This window comes from Zeugodacus cucurbitae, chromosome X (genome assembly GCF_028554725.1).
Source record: "Zeugodacus cucurbitae isolate PBARC_wt_2022May chromosome X, idZeuCucr1.2, whole genome shotgun sequence".
NCBI classification, from domain to species: Eukaryota; Metazoa; Arthropoda; class Insecta; order Diptera; family Tephritidae; genus Zeugodacus; species Zeugodacus cucurbitae.
Genome location: NC_071672.1, coordinates 847,501 through 865,000, shown reverse-complemented (window position 1 = coordinate 865,000; position 17,500 = coordinate 847,501). Strand labels below are relative to the sequence as shown.

At 45.6% G+C, this 17,500-nt stretch overlaps 1 pseudogene; it reads left to right on the top strand.

The window, feature by feature from the left end:
* Window positions 1-181: 181 nt before the first annotated feature.
* On the top strand, window positions 182-360 carry LOC128923225 (5.8S ribosomal RNA; annotated as a pseudogene).
* The last annotated feature ends 17,140 nt before the right edge of the window (window positions 361-17,500 follow it).

The window sequence follows — 17,500 nt, the reverse complement described above, 5'->3', positions numbered from 1 at the left end:
AAAAAGGAATTACTGTTTTTGTTGGACTAAGACATGCGCAACTTGTAAATGTTTGGGTTGAAAATTACAATTTATTGAAAGATGTTTTAAAATAATTTATATAATATACGAAAACGAAATGTTATTCTTTCAATAAATTAAAAACTCTTGACGTTAAATTAAAATAAAAAAAAAAAATTATCACTCTAAGCGGTGGATCACTCGACTCATGGGTCGATGAAGAACGCAGCTAACTGTGCGTCATCGTGTGAACTGCAGGACACATGAACATCGACATTTTGAACGCATATTGCAGTAAATGCTGTTATGTACTTTAATTAATTTTAAAGTGCTGCTTGGACTACATATGGTTGAGGGTTGTAAGACTATGCTAAATTAGTTGCTTATTCTTTTAGTCAATTAAAAGAATTTAAGCACATGGTATATTACTGGATTGTATTTTTCAATCCATAATATTAATAGCATAAAAAGAAATATAGAAAATATATTCTTGAACACCTCATATTTGAACGAAATTTTATAATAAATAAGAATCTTAGTATTCCCAAAAACAATAAAATTTCAATATTATTTCAAATAATATATACATTTAGAGGAACGTCTAGCATAAAATATTATTTTATTATAGGATTGTCTTTAAATGTAAAAAAGCAAGAAAATAATATTGTTGTTATAATGAAAAGTAGTACGTACGGGATGAAAAGATTGAATATTTATTATTAAGAAAATTATTGGTGTTAAGAAATAATTATGTATGTTTCTTTAAAATAGCAAAAAGCTAAAATATAAAATAAATATAAATATTTTTATACAACCTCAACTCATATGGGACTACCCCCTGAATTTAAGCATATTAATGAGGGGTGGAAAAGAAACTAACATGGATTTTCTTAGTAGCGGCGAGCGAAAAGAAAATAGTTCAGCACTAAGTCACTTTGTCTATATGGCAAATGTGAGATGCAGTGTATGGAATATCTTAATATCTAGTATGAGAAATTAACGATTTAAGTCCTTCTTAAATGAGGCCATTTACCCATAGAGGGTGCCAGGCCCGTATAACGTTAATGATTATATATATATATATATATTTGGCGTAGGAACCGCTTTAAGCGATTATAGCCGAATCCACCAGAGCGCGCCACTCATTCCTCCTTTTTGCTTTTTGGCGCCAACTGGAAACACCAAGTGAAGGCAGGTCACTTTGCACTTGGTCTTTCCACCGGAGTGGAGGTCGTCCTCTTCCGCGGCTTCCTCCAGCGGGTACTGCATCGAATACTTTCAGAGCTGGAGTGTTTTCTTCCATCCGTACAACATGACCTAGCCAGCGTAGCCGCTGTCTTTTTATTCGCTGAACTATGTCAATGTCGTCGTATAAATCGTACAGCTCATCGTTCCATCGTCTGCGGTATTCGCCGTTGCCAATGTTTAGAGGACCATAAATCTTGCGCAAAACCTTTCTCTCGAAAACTCCTAGTGCCGTCTCATCGGATGTTGACATCGTTCACGCTTCAGCGCCATACATCAGGACGGGAATAATGAGCGACTTATAGAGTTTGATTTTGGTTCGTCGAGAGAGGACTTTACTTTTCAATTGCCTACTCAGTCCAAAGTAGCACCTGTTGGCAAGAGTGATTCTGCGTTGGATTTCAAGGCTGGCATTGTTGGTGTTGTTAATGCTGGTTCCCAGATAAACGAAATTATCTACAACTTCAAAGTTATGACTGTCAACAGTGACGTGGGAGCCAAGACGCGAGTGCGCCGACTGTTTGTTTGATGACAGGAGATATTTCGTCTTGTCCTCGTTCACCACCAGACCCACTTTTTACTTGTATGAATTCATAAACTTAGTACCTATATGAAAATTATTTAGTATCTATATGAAAATTATTTAGTATTTCTATGAAAATTATTTACTTGTATGAATTTATAAACTTAGTATCTATATGAAAATTATTTAGTATTTATATGAAAATCGACCTCGTCGGCTGATGAAGGTACTGGACCTTCGGTTGGGTCCCCGCCGCGTAGGAAGGTGAGGATAGGATCGCCATCGTTGGTGATGTTAGGGGATGGGAGTAGTTGTGCTGATATGGGTGACACCGCTGAAGAAGTGGTTGTCCACCCTATTGTTAGCAACCGTGGAGGTGTAGTGAGGATTAAGGGGAAGAAGCGCATTAAGGGTACTTCTGCAAAGGAGTGTCCTGTTAGCGCTGTTAAGGAGGGTGGAGAAAATGGTGGTGTGGTTGGGGGAGGCGCTATCAGCCATGTTGCTGCCATGAAGGCAGTGACGGCGGAATTAAACGCATTGGTGTTTGGGGTTAAAGACTTTGAGGTCACTACTGCGAAGGGGCTGATGGAGCTTGCCTCGAAGTACGAGGCGCTTCTGATGACGGTAGTAACCGAGAATGCCCATCTTCGCGGTCAGGTTGACGCTCTCAGGGGGGGTTGTGGGGGATCTATTCCCCAATCGAAGAGGTCGGTTGTGGGTTTGGCTCCGGCTGAGTCGTTGCGTGCGCCTCCAGCGCCTGTGTTGGAGGCGATTGCTCCGGCATTGCCGAAGCCGGTTGAGAATTGGTCGGTGGTGGTGAGAAGCAAGGCCCCGACCACCTCCTCCATTGTCGCAACTGTGCATTTAAGGGTAGGCCTGCTGGGCATCTTATGATGTCAGCTGTCTGCCCGATTTACTGTGGCGTTGTTGAGCGTGCCCTCTCCAGACACTGATGGGGGGGATTTTTCAGCTTAATTGTCAGGGGTCGTATGCCGTTATGTGTGAGTTGGGGGGTTGTATGATTGAGGGGACTTGGCATTGCCTTACTTCAGGAGCCTTACGCCACCAATGGTGTGGTTCGGGGTCTTCCTGGAGGTTTTAGGGTCTTTACGGACCTTGGGGTTAATGCTGCAATAGTTGTGAACGATTCCGGCTACGATTGTGTAGTCTTGGATTCGTCACAACAGGGGGTGTGTGTGTCTATAGAGGGGGAGTTCGGTAGAATGATTGTCGCTAGTTTGTATTGCAAATTTAGCGAGCCCCTAGAGCCCTACCTGGGCTATATGGATAAGTTACTACTTCTGGCGAGTGGTAGCCCATTAGTCCTAGGGTTGGATGCGAATGCCTCGTCCTCGATGTGGTTTAGTAAGGTATCCAGACATTCGTCTGGATATCAAAGCCACGTTCGAGGCGAGGTAATGAATGAATGGGTGTTGGCTAAGGGCCTTCACATTCTGAATGAGCCGAGTGAGTGGTATACGTTTGATGGGCCTAGGGGTGTGAGTGATATTGACGTGACGCTTATGAATGAGGCAGCAAGTAGAGTGTTTGATTTTAAGTGGGAGGTTAGAGGAGGGTGGGGTCTGAGTGATCATAATTTGATCCAAATTGTGGTTGCTCCTCGTTCCCCTCCTTTGGGGTGTGTGAGTCCATTGCGGCGATGGCGTACCTCTGGTATTGACTGGAACCGATATGGACAGAGTGTAAGGGAAGCGGTGTTAGAAATACCGCTTAGAGTGTTTGATGATCTGGAGGTGGATGAGCAAATTGCTCGGCTGTGTGAGTTGGTGTGGGGTGTGAATGACAGATTGTTCAGGAAGTGTGGAAGTTTTAGGGTTAGAAAAATTAAGTGGTAGACGCATGAGTTAACCTTGAAGAGGAGGACTGTCCGGCGGTTGAGACGAAAGTTTCAACGTGCTCGGCGGTTCAATTCTGATAGGCTGTCCCAGATTAGGTATGATTTTAGTTGTGCGATGAATGAATATAAAGATATGATTGTGAAAATTAAAGAAGAAGAGTGGAGGAGTTTTGTGAATGACAATAGGGATGACCCCTGGGGTCAGGTCTATAAGATCTGCAGGGGTCGTAAGAGGGAGGATATCACCTCTCTTCGTGTTGGTGACACTGTGTTATCAACGTGGAGAGAGTGTGCTGGGGTTCTGTTAGGAGCGTTCTTTCCCAGGGCTGAGGTTCAGGCACCCCATGCACATGAGGTACCTGTTCCTCCATTAGATGATGGGGAGCTGGGATATGCCTTTGGCCTGGTCAGGTCTAAACGGTCTCCAGGTTTTGATGGTCTGAACGTAGAGATGTGCAAATGCTTGTGGAAGTTCATTCCGGAATACTTGGAGGTCATTTATGATAAGTGCATTTGTGAGGGATATTTTCCACGTGAGTGGAAAAGTGCCAGGGTTGTTCCTCTCCTGAAGTCTCCTGATAAGATCAGGAGTGATCCTCGTTCTTATCGGGGCATCAGTCTCCTTCCAGTGCTTGGAAAAGTGCTGGAAAGAGTTATGGTAGAACGGCTTCAGGAGCTAACGCGGGATTTGAGGTCGAATAGGCAGTATGGGTTCAGGAAAGGACGCAGTGTAGAAGATGCCTGGATGTAAGTTCAGAATGCTGTGAGGGAGAATACCAACAAATATGTCCTTGGCATATTTGTTGACTTCAAGGGGGCGTTTGATTACCTAATCTAGGATCGTGTGATTCAACGGCTAGAGGAACTTAACTGTTCGGAAATTAGCCTCTGGCGGAGCTTCTTTTCGGACAGGAAAGCCTCTATCGTTGGTATGAATGGGAGTGTGGAGATTGGAGTGGTTCGTGGCTGCCCGCAGGGATCCATCTGTGGTCCATATATTTGGAACCTCATGATGAACTCATTGCTTGGGCAGCTCGAACCACTCTGCAGGTGTTGTGCGTATGCGGATGACCTACTTCTTTTGGTCGAAGGCTGTTCGAGGTCTGAGATTGAAAGGGTAGGAGGGCAATTGTTGGAGATTGCTCATAATTGGGGTGTGGGTGTGGGGGTTGAGATATCGATGGATAAAACGGTGACAATGCTCTTAAAGGGTAGACTGTCACCGGGGCGTCCACCGGTTGTCCGTGTGAATGGGGTCAGTATCAGGTATGTGACGCAAGTCAAATATCTGGGGTTGACCATGAGTGAAAGAATGTGTTTTACTCCACACTTAGTGAATGTGAAGCGGAGGCTGCAGGCGATTGTTGGTAGTGTCAGGCGCGTTTTACGGAGTGATTGGGGTCTCGGGCGTCGTGCTGTTCGCTCCATATATCGAGGTTTGTTTGTGGCCTGTGCCACTTATGGATCTCCTATATGGTGGAAGGTGGCTACGATGGTTTCGGGTCGTCGAAAACTTCTTTCTATACAGCGTTGCATGATGCTTGCCTGTTTGCCTGTATGTCGCACCGTTTCTACGGATGCGTTGCAGGTTTTATTGGGTGTGCCCCCTCTTGACCTGATTGTTTTACAGCGTGCTGTTTCTTTCAGGTTGAGGAGGGGTTTGAGTGTGTTATTGCTGCGGAATGAATGGATTTCTGACGATGATGTGAAGAGGTTGGGATATCTAGGAAGCAAGAGGCTTCTAGATGACAGGGTTAGGAGTAGGTGGCAAGACCGTTGGGATAATAGTCCTAACGGTCGTGTGACTTATGAGTACATTCGGGATGTTGGGTTTGTTGGGGAAAACCCAGATTTCAGATTCTGTCTGAGTCTGGGTTTCCTACTTACGGGGCATGGGGCTTTGAATGCTTTTTTGCATCAGAGGCGCCTCTCTGATGGAATGGAATGTATGTGTGGGGCGCGTGTTGAGGATTGGGTGCATGTTATTGCTGAATGCCCGATGTACTCGGACATTAGGGACCTTGGGAGTATGGGGATTAGTTGGACTGATGGACGGTTAGATGTTAGTGGTGTGATCTCCACTAGTTGGGATGCCGAACGATTAGAATTATTTGGTGTGTTTGCGCGTGAGGTGTTTAAGCGGCGAAGACAATTAGCTGGAAACTAAGTATAGTTTCTTTGTGTGAATGGTGTGTGTATTGTGTGTGTATTGGATGAGAGAATGGGGTCCAACCCCTGGTCACCAGTCCAGAGCAGTATGGAAGCTCAACTGGTAGTAGTTTCAACTACGAGGTCTGACCGGAGACTTAATTCTGGTACCACGGGGAGTAGGAGCCCTTGGAGTTCGCTCCAACCTACTCGTGCGGACTGGCCCCTCGGGGAGTATCGTGGTGGTTGTGGTTTAATACCCGAATGCGGGGAGAGTGATATTTGTCACTCAATGTGGAGTTGCATTGCAACCGGGTGCCGGACCCAAAGTACGGCAGAGGTTTTAGATAGGCCTCGAACCTCACCAAGGTGGTTAGTGTGTCCATTCCACACGCCAATTGGTACTGAATAATGCATTGCATTTTTCGGGGCGCTGATCATCGCATTGATTTGATCCGCTGTGCTTTTGAGCACCGTGAGGTAAGGCCGTCGTCGGCAGGTACTCACGTTAATATTGGCTTTAGATGTCCCTATCTACTGAGACGTGTTTTCGTTTCTGTGCGTTTTCTGTGTCGTGAATTTTGTGTGAATTGGTGTTTTTTGTGTGGGAGCCCTCAGCATTGGATGTAAGGACATTCATTTTGAGTATTTGTGTATTAGTTTGTGATTTGTGGTAGTTTTTTAGCGCATTTGCATACATATTTACGCATTAGTATATTAATATATACGTGTGTGTATATATGTTTATTGTATGTGTAGATAAAGTTTGTCAGTACGTGTATACTTTTTCTGTAGTTGGCTTTGTGTATTTTTACATTACTGCAAGTGTTTGAATATATATACAATTGTATGTATATTTTCTCATTTGTTAGTTTGTGTGTGCATATCATAGCTGGCTTTTGAAAATTTTTACATTGCGGCAGGTGTTTATTTATATACGTGTAGTTGAGTGTATTTTTGGAAATTTGAATTTGTTTTTGTGAAAAGAAAATTTGTTTGAGCAAGTGTTTTTTGTGTGACGTAATTTGTTTTTCGTCTGTTGTTTTTTGAGCACAGGTGTTTTTTGAGCACAGGTTTTTTTTTTTTTTTTTTTTTTTTATAGTAGGGGGAAGCATCGAAAGCCGGAGTGCGGAACTTTAATCCGCTAAACCTAACCAACTCCCAACACAAGACTCTCCCACGGAACCACCGGATTAAGTATTACTTCGTGGGAGTGACTAGACTTTTTAAGTCTCCTCTATAATACGGACTGACTGACGCCTAATCTGTTCTAAATGTCTAAGTTCTGTCATAATAAAAGCTGTTGCGTTGCTAACAGCTTTCCATTTATCGGGAGACTGACACATAAGTGCAGTCAAATTTTCCACCATTAAACTACCTCCTAGGGCAATTTTAAGCCTATCTCTTGTACTTAAAAATCGGGGGCACTCGAAAAATATGTGTTCACAGTCTTCTATGGACTCTGTACACATCGGACAATACGGACTAGTGTCATGACGGAATTTATATAGGTAGCTTCTGAAGCATCCGTGACCACTTAATAATTGGGTCAAGTGGAAATCAAGGTCCCCATGCTGTCTATTTATCCACGAATGGATGTCAGGTATGAGTCTGTGGGTCCACCGTCCTTTAGTTGAAGTTTCCCACCGCTGCTGCCACATTGTTATGCTCTTATTTCTCTCGTCTCTCTTTTTGGTTTCTGTTATTTCTGAGAGTTCGTTTAATCTTGCGAATTCATCACCCTGGATGTCTATGGGCGGTATACTTGCCAGTACTTCAGCCGCTTCGCTGGATATAGTGCGGAAAGCACTTATTACTCTTATTGCTGAGAGTCGATGTACAACATTTATTGGTTTTGCATACGCTTTTATGTCTAGCGCCTGGACCCATATTGGGGCCGCATATAATATTACGGAGCTCATGGCTTTTGCAATTAAAAAACGCCGGCTGGAACGCACACAGCCTCTATTTGCCATCATTCTTGATAAGGCGTTATAAATCTTATTTGCTTTATTTGCCGTGTACGCCAAGTGTTCCTTGAATTTAAGCTTAGAGTCTAATATTACCCCTAAATACTTTAACTTTGGCTGTGAAATAATCGCACAATCTCCAATAGTTATGGTTATTTTTTCCTCAAGTTTCCTGGTACTTATAAGCAATACTTCTGTTTTGTGCTCCGCCAGTTCCAAGCTCATGGAAGAGAACCATTGGCGCAGACCATTTATACACTCATTACATTTGTTCTGAAGGTCACCGAGCTGTTTAGATACTGCTACCACAACAAGATCGTCCGCGTATGCAACTAGTTTTACATTTTTTGGTTGTTGTTTTTCCATAAGAGCGGACCTAAAACAGAGCCTTGTGGGACTCCACTAGAAATAGAGTAGCTCTTAGTTCCTTCGTCGGTGTCGAAGATCAATCTTCTGTTTTCAAAATAGCTCATAATAATATTTATCAAGTATTTGGGGGCGCGTATTGTATATAATGCTTTGAATATATTTGCCCACTTTGCTGAGTTGAACGCATTCTTTACATCCAGGGTAATCAGCGCACAATATTCTTTTGTACCACCTTTCCACCTTTTGCCACTTACTGCACATTTTGCAGTGTCAACGACTTCTCTTAGCGCGTCGATAGTGGATCTCTTTTTTATGAAGCCGTATTGTCTCTCTGATAGTCCTCCGGCTTCCTGGATTGCAAGCTCCAAGCGGTTTCTTATTATGTTTTCGTACACTTTCCTTATTGTGTCGAGCATACACAGAGGTCGGTACGATGATGGTTCTTCAGGTGGTTTCTTTGGTTTTGGAAGTAAAACCAGACGCTGAACTTTCCAGGGGTCGGGGAACACCCCTTCTTTTATACATGCGTTGTACATTTTAGTAAACAGGGTGGGATTTGAAGTTATGGCTACCTTGAGGGCTCTATTTGGTATACCATCTAATCCTGGCGCTTTGTTGTTTTTAATTTTTTTCGCTATAGCCAATAGTTCTTCTTCCGTAACTAAAAGGGGTGACTCTGTAATATCGTTTCGGTCAGCTCTGGGAATCGGTTCGTGTGTCGGAAATAGTGCTTCGACAACTTTCTTCATGAACAGGCCGCTTTTAGGTTGTTGCGATTTATTTTTGAACTTCGACATACATATTTTGTATGCAGTTCCCCAGGGATCAATATTTGCTTCCTCGCAGAGCTTTTCAAAGCAGGACTTTTTGCTGCGGGATATGGCTGACTTCAAGAGCTTCTTATGTCTTTTAAATGTTTCTCTAAGGATACCTTCGTTTTCTCTACCCTGGTGGCGCTGTAGGTTACGTCTAGCTGAGTGACAAAGCTTCCTTAACGTGGCAATTTCATCATTCCACCAATATACTGGACGTCGTTTGTTGTGATATTTTGTCCTTCGCATTGTTGCGTCGCATGCTGCGACCAGCTGTCTCCGCAATGCGGTTACCAAGTGGGTGGCGTCTTCGTCAGGTGCCTTTACTGCACTCCAGACTATCTCGAAAACATCAGCATCGAACTCGTTTTGCTTCCAGCTACGTTTCTGAGAAGTGTTTCCTCTCAGGGGTTCCATTTCTCGGAATACTAAGACTTCAGCAATGATAGCCATGTGATCACTATTTGTGAACATGTCTGACACCTCCCACTTCATGTGTCTGCTAAGTGCGTCATTTACAAACATAAGGTCTATTATAGAACCTTTATTACCTTTCTGATATGTGTTTTTTGTACCGCTATTTATTAACGTAAGGCTAGTTTGACTCAAAAACTCTAAAATTAAGCGCCCACGATGGTTTGTACTTCTGCTGCCCCAAGCAGTAGACCATGCATTAAAATCACCTGCTATTATTATAGGCGTTTTGCCTCTAATTTCCAGAGACAGCTCAAGGAGAAAGTTTTCAAATTCCATGGTTGATGCGCTGGGGCGAGCATAGCAGCTTACAAAATAAATACCAGATATATTCGCCCATGTGAAGCCAATTTGAGCTCCTCTGGAGCATGAGGTGATAGGTTTTCCTTTGCAGGACCATATCGCCGCCTTCCCACTTATGTCCGTGATCCAAGTGTTTTCCGAGCGCTGAGTATATTGTTCGCTCAATAAAGCAATATCGATATTATTCTCAAACAGCGTCTGTTTTAGCAGTTCTTGTGCTGCAGCGCAATGATTTAAATTTAGCTGCAAAATCTTCATTTTCGCAGTGATTTGGACATTTCTATGTACTTGGGGCAAGTCGTGCTCAAGACTGAGTGATCTCCTTTGCAAAGCATGCAGCTTGGAGCGTTAGTGCATATCTTTGCAACGTGACCCCCATTTCCACATCGTCTGAAGAGGGAAGACCTGTCAATCGGGTTGCAGCATGTTCGTGCCATGTGACCTAGTTGGAAACACCTAAAACATCGAGGAATAGGGGCATATTCCCTAAGGCGACAAATTGACCACCCAATCTTAATTTTGCCAAGCTTCAGTGCCGTTTTGGCATCCTGAGCACGAAGGCACACCAGAGCTATTTGTGTGCCGCTACGCGTTTTTCGAATATTTTTAATATTTGATTTCCCTATGTCTTGGAATCCGCACTCCTTTTGCAATGCTTCGCAAATTTCTTCAGGAGTGGTAATTTCATCCAAGTCCTTACATACTATAGTAACGTTGTGGGTCTTAGGCTGTATTACGGCCATTTCTCCGACCACTTCCTCTAGGGCATTTTGAAAAGTTTCCGCTCTTTTATCCGCTTGGTTTTTTAGCTCAAGTAACAGGTCTCCTCTAAGTGTTTTCCTAATGTATGTCACATTCGAACCCAATTCTTCGAGCTCGCTACTGCTTTTTATTTTACGCAGGATATCAGCATAAGAAGCTCCCTCTTTTTTTCTTAAAATGATAGCGTCTGGTTTCAGCCTTATTTTTTTCTCTATTGACCTCCTCTTCTTTACCACGTCCACCCATTTTTCACCTGCGCTGGATTCATTTCCAGAGGTATATGCCAGTGGTAATTTCACGGCCTCGCTGTATGTTGCCTGTGATTTTTCGATTATATTTTTAGGCTTCTTAGTTGGTGGTAATTGGCCTTGTAACTCCCGCAGTCTTTTTGGGGTATTTGCCTCTTTACTAATATGTACTTTCTCTACCATAGTTTTTTTCAAAACACTATCATTTTTCTCTGCTTTGTTATACAGACTCACTATGCTGCTTACTACATCGCGCATGGCTTGGTTAATATGCCTTTGGCCAGACATGATATTTTCCAACTCTTTAATTTTGTTACCAAGTCTACTGAGAACACTTGCAGTTTCACCGATCTGCGATTTCTGATTTTTGTCCCCGCTGTTAGTTTGATCGGCATTGTCGCAGTTCTTTGCTGATCCAGCCGCGGTGGATACCTCCTTGCTGCCGTTTGGGGGCGTTCTCATAATTTTGGAGTTCCTCCTAAAAGGATTCTCCGGTGTTCGCCCAACACCATTTTCAGAGGCCATACCTCAGTAAACAAAATGGTTGGGAACACCTGTCAATAGGTACGTTCAGTCCCTAACGCTAAAACTCTGCTTATATTTCCAATGGTTGGCAACGCCAAAACCAAAGGAGAAAAGAAAACAAAAAAGGGGATCAGCTGATCTAGCAAAACAAAACGGCAAAATAAATTATGAGCACGTTTTTTGTCTTAATCGCTGATAGGGGAAATAATGTTTGTTTTTTACAATTTGCCGCGAAAAAATAACAGGCAAGTGAAAATTAATTTTAATAAAAAAGAAATTTCTACTTATCTATTCCTGTAGGTATGGTGTCCGGTCAAAGTTTACCAGTTTTCCGAGAAGCTTCTAGCAAAACTAATGTTGTTGATGTGAAAAACTAGGATAATCGTACAAAACCCCAGGACCTCACACAAAAAACGTCCACTTCACTTCACTTCTAAACGCTGTGTTTTGAGCACAGGTGTTTTCGTGCACAGGTGTTTTTGAGCACAGGTGTTTTCGAGCACAGGTGTTTTCGAGCACAGGTGTTTTTGAGCACAGTAGTTTTGTGTGTGTAGGCGCGTGTTAGGTAGTACCTTTTGGGGTTTACGTGGTTTACCCACATTGTTAGCGTGGGTGCTGACTCTCATATAGTCTCAGTGTTTTCTGTGTTTGTTGTTTTTCTGCTTTTTGGTTTTTCTGCCAGTGAGTGTTGTGTCGAGTGTCTGGTACTGAGTTGCCACTTGTTTCCGGGGGGATTGGGCAGGTTTTGCTCAAAGGGTACCGGTGTCTGTCCGAGTGTTGAAGGTGCTGATTTTTGTTTAGACTGCGTTCATAGCTGTTAACCTTAGACCCACAGTGCGATTTTGTTCAGCCCCACATCGGTTGGCTTGGAGCCGCTACGGGGACTTTGTTCTGTCCGGCGGTCTTTTTGAGTAGCCTTTCCAGACCTTTGGCTGGTTGTGGGCTGTGCCCTCGGGCCCCATAACAGTGATGGTGGAAACGTCGTCGGGTGATGAGGAGGTGAGGCCACCGGTGAGGTCTCCGCCGCGGAGGAGGGCGCGTTTGGGGTCGCCTCTGATGGTTAAATCGGAGAACAGTGGGAGTGAGAGCGGTAGCGGAATAGGTGGCACCTCTGAAAAAGCGGTTGCTCACCCCGCAGTTTCGGGTACTGCTAAGCCGGCCGAGAGCGGCGGTAACAGCGGCACTGGGAAGGGCGTCGCGGATAAGGGCGTCGCGGATAAGGGCGTCGCTGATAAGGGCGTCGCGAAGGAGGGATCGACGAAAGTCAGCTCGGGGAAGGAGGGAGGGAAACGTGAGGGTGGAGTTAGTGGGGGTGTGGTTGGGGGAGGCGCTATCAGCCATGTCGCTGCCATGAAGGCAGTGACGGCAGAATTAAATGCCTTTGTGTTTGGGGTGAAGGACTTTGAGGTCACTACCGCGAAGGGGCTGATGGAGCTTGCCTCGAAGTACGAGGCGCTCCTGATGACGGTAGTAACCGAGAATTCCCATCTTCGCGGTCAGGTTGACGCTCTAAGGGGGGGTTGTGGGGGATATATTGCCCAACCGAAGAGGTCGGTTGTGGGGTTGGCTCCGGCTGAGTCGGTGCGTGCGCCTCCAGCACCTGTGTTGGAGGCGATTGCTCCGGCATTGCCGAAGCCCGTGGAGACGTGGTCGGTGGTTGTGCGCAGCAAGGCCCTGACGACTTCCTCTAAGGAAGTCATCAAAAAGTTGGTGAAAGAGGTGGGACCTTCCCTCGGAGTGCGAGTGCACGAGGTGAAGCCGATTAAGGGTGGTGGGGTGGTTATTCGCACCCCCTCTGTTTAAGAGAGGGAAAAGGTGGCGAATAATGCCAAATTCGGGGAGGTGGGATTGGATGTGACTGTGAACCGGAAGTTGGGTCCGCGGGTTGTGGTTCAGGGGGTTCACACCGAAATCTCCCATGATGACTTCATGGAGGAGCTCTTTCGGTTGAACCTCCAGGACGTCAGCCCTGAGGCACGAAAGTCGGATATGCGGATGGTCAGTCGGCCTTGGAAGGTGGCCGCTGATGGTAGCACCAACGTTGTCCTTGAGGTTTCGGACAAATCAATGTCCGCCCTCTTGGAAGCGGGAAGGTGCTACATAAAGTGGTTTTCCTTCAGGGTTCGACCGGATACCCCTGTTGCTGGCTGCTTCCGGTGTATGGGTTTTGACCATAGAGTGGCTGAGTGTAGGGCCAAATCAGATGTCTGTAGGAGGTGCGATCAGGAAGGCCACAGAGCTGCCGGTTGCGTCAATGCACCCCATTGTCGTAACTGTGCATTTAAGGGTAGGCCAGCTGGGCATCTTATGATGTCCGCTGTCTGCCCCATATACTGTGGCGTTGTTGAGCGCGCCCTCGCCAGACACTGATGGGGGGTATCTTTCAGCTAAATTGTCAGGGATCGTATGCCGTGATGTGTGAGTTGGGGGGTTGTATGCTTGAGGGTGGGTGCGGCATTGCCTTACTCCAGGAGCCCTACACCACCAATGGTGTGGTTCGGGGTCTTCCTGGGGTTTTCAGGGTCTTTACGGACCTTGGGGGTAATGCCGCAATTGTTGTGACGGATCCAAACTACGATTGCGTAGTGTTGGATTCGTCGCAACAGGGGGTGTGTGTTACAGTAGAGGGGGAGTTCGGTAGAATGATTGTCGCTAGTTTGTATTGCAAATTTAGCGAGCCCCTAGAGCACTACCTGGGCTATATGGATAAGTTACTACTTCTGGCGAATGGTAGCCCATTAGTCCTAGGGTTGGATGCGAATGCCCCGTCCTCGATGTGGTTTAGAAAGGTATTCAGACATTCGTCTGGATATCAAAGCCACGTTCGAGGCGAGGTAATGAATGAATGGGTGTTGGCTAAGGGCCTTCACAGGGAAGCGGTGTTAGAAATACCGCTTAGAGTGTTTGATGATCTGGAGGTGGATGAGCAAATTGCTCGGCTGTGTGAGTTGGTGTGGGGTGTGAATGACAGATTGTTCAGGAAGTGGGGAAGTTTTAGGGTTAGAAAAATTAAGAGGTGGACGCATGAGTTAACATTGAAGAGCAGGACTGTCCGGCGGTTGAGACGAATGTTTCAACGTGCTCGGCGGTTCAATTCTGATAGGCTGTCCCAGATTAGGTATGATTTTAGTTGTGTGATGAATGAATATAAAGATATGATTGTGAAAATTAAAAAAGAAGAGTGGAGGAGTTTTGTGAATGACAATAGGGATGACCCCTGGGGTCAGGTCTATAAGATCTGCAGGGGTCGTAAGAGGGAGGATATCACCTCTCTTCGTGTTGGTGACACTGTGTTATCAACATGGAGTGAGTGTGCAGGGGTTCTGTTAGGACCATTCTTCTTTCTTGCACAAGAGGTACCGGTTCCTCCACTTGATGATGGGGAGTTGGGATATGCCTTTAGCCTGGTTAGGTCTAAACGGTCCCCAGGTCTTGATGGTTTGAACGGAGAGTTGTGCAAATGCTTGTGGAAGTTCATTCCGGAATACTTGGAGGTCATTTATGATAAGTGCATTTGTGAGGGATATTTTCCACGTGAGTGGAAAAGTGCCAGGGTTGTTCCTCTCCTGAAGTCTCCTGATAAGATCAGGAGTGAACCTCGTTCTTATCGGGGCATCAGTCTCCTTCCAGTGCTTGGAAAAGTGCTGGAAAGAGTTATGGTGGAACGGCTTCAGGAGCTAACGTGGGATTTGAGGTCGAATAGGCAGTATGGGTTCAGGAAAGGACGCAGTGTGGAAGATGCGTGGATGTATGTGCAGAATGTTGTTAGGGAGAATGTCAACAAGTATGTCCTCGGCATATTTGTTGACTTCAAGGGGGCATTCGATTATCTGATCTGGGATCGAGTGATAGAACGGTTAGAGGAACTTGGCTGTCCGGAAATTAGTCTCTGGCGAAGCTTCTTTTCGGACAGAAAAGCCTCTATCGTTGGAATGAATGGGAGTGTGGAGATTGGAGTGGCTCGTGGCTGTCCGCAGGGATCCATCTGTGGTCCATATATATGGAACCTCATGATGGACTCTCTGCTTGGGCAGCTCGAACCACTCTGTAAGTGTTGTGCGTATGCGGACGACCTTCTTCTTCTTGTTGAAGGTCGCTCAAGGCGTGAGTTGGATGGGGTGGGAGAACAATTTTTGGAAATTGTCCACAACTGGGGGATAAGTGTGGGTGTAGACATCTCGATGGACAAAACGGTGACAATGCTTTTAAAAGGCAGACTGTCACCGGGGCGTCCATCGGTTGTCCGAGTGAATGGGGTCGGCATCAGGTATGTGACGCAAGTCAAGTACCTGGGGTTGACCATGAGTGAAAGAATGTGTTTTACTCCACACTTGGTGAGTGTTAAGGTGAGACTGCAGGCGGTCGTAGGTAAGGTTATGCGCGTTTTACGGAGTGGTTGGGGCCTCGGACGTCGTGCTGTTCGCACCATATACCGCGGCTTGTTTGTGGCCTGTGCCACTTATGGAGCTGCTGTAAGGTGGCGAACTGTCACGACGGTCTTCGGTCGCCGAAAGCTCCTCTCCGTCCAGCGTTGCATGATGCTCGCCTGTCTGCCTGTACGTCGCACCGTTTCTACGGATGCGTTGCAGGTGTTACTAGGTGCGCCCCCTCTTGACCTGGTTGTCATACAGCGTGCTGTATCATTCAGGTTAAGAAGGGGTCTGAGTGTGTCATTGCTGCGGAATGATTTGATTTCCGATGATGATGTGGAGAGGGAGGGATATCTAGGGAGCAAGAGGCTTCTAGATGATAGGATCAGGTGTAGGTGGCAAGACCGTTGGGACAGTAGTCTCAATGGTCGGGTGACTTATGAGTACATCCGGGACGTTAGGTATGTAGAAGGAAACCCAGACTTCAGATTTTGTCTAAGTCTGGGTTTCCTGCTTACGGGGCATGGGCCTCTTAATGCATTCTTGCATAAGAGGCACCTTGCAGATAGTCCAGAGTGTATGTGTGGGGCGTGTGTTGAGGATTGGGTGCATGTTATAGCGGAATGCCCGATGTACTCAGACATTTGGGACCTCGGGGGTATGGGGATTAGTTGGACTGATGGACGGATAGATGTTAGTGGTGTGATCTCCACTAGTCGGAATGCCGAACAGTTAGGGTCGTTTGAAAGATTTGCGCGCGTGTTGTTCAGGCGGCGAAGACAATTGGCTGAAGACCGGGGTTAGCTTCTGGTGTGAAAGGTGTATGAATTGGATGAGAGAATGGGATTCAATCCCTGGTCACCAGTCCAGAGCTGTATGGAAGCTCAACTGGTAGTAGTTTCGGCTACGAGGTCTGACCGGAGACTTAATTCTGGTACCACGGGGAGCAGGAGCCCTTGGAGTTCGCTCCAACCTGCTCATGCGGACTGGCCCCTCGGGGAGTATCGTGGTGGTTGTGGTTCAATACCCAAATGCGGGGAGAGTGACTTTGGTCACTCAATGTGGAGTTGCATTGCAACCGGGTGCCGGACCCAAAGTACGGCAGAGGTTTTAGATAGGCCTCGAACCCCACCAAGGTGGTTAGTGTGTCCATTCCACACGCCAATTGGTACCGAATAATGCATTGCATTTTCGGGGCGCTGATCATCGCATTGAATTGATCCGCTGTGCTTTTGAGCACCGTGGAGTAAGGCCGTCGTCGGCAGGTACCCACGTTAATCCCACCGGACGTTGTCCCTATCTACTACTGCCAATTGGTACCGAATAATGCGTAGCATTTTTCGGGGCGCTGATCATCGCATTTTATTGATCCGTTGTGCTTCGGAGCACCGTGAGATAAGGCCGTCATCGGCAGGTACTCACGCAAAAACACACCGGACGTTGTCCCTATCTACTATCTAGCGAAACCACAGCCAAGGGAACGGGCTTGGAATAATTAGCGGAGAAAGAAGACCCTGTTGAGCTTGACTCTAGTCTGGCAGTGTAAGGAGACATAATAGGTGTAGCATAAGTGGGAGATATATAATTTCGGTTATGTATCAACAATGAAATACCACTACTCTTATTGTTTCCTTACTTACTTGATTAAGTGGAACGTGTATCATTGCTTAGCCATTATATGGGTATATTTATATATCTTATGGTATTGGGTTTTGATGCAAGCTTCTTGATCAAAGTACCACGAGTTTGTTATATAATTGTAAACATATTTTAATGAAATGATAGCATTTCGGTGTTATTGTTATAATTAAAAGTTGATATAACTCCAACACTCAGGTATGATCCAATTCAAGGACATTGCCAGGTGGGGAGTTTGACTGGGGCGGTACATCT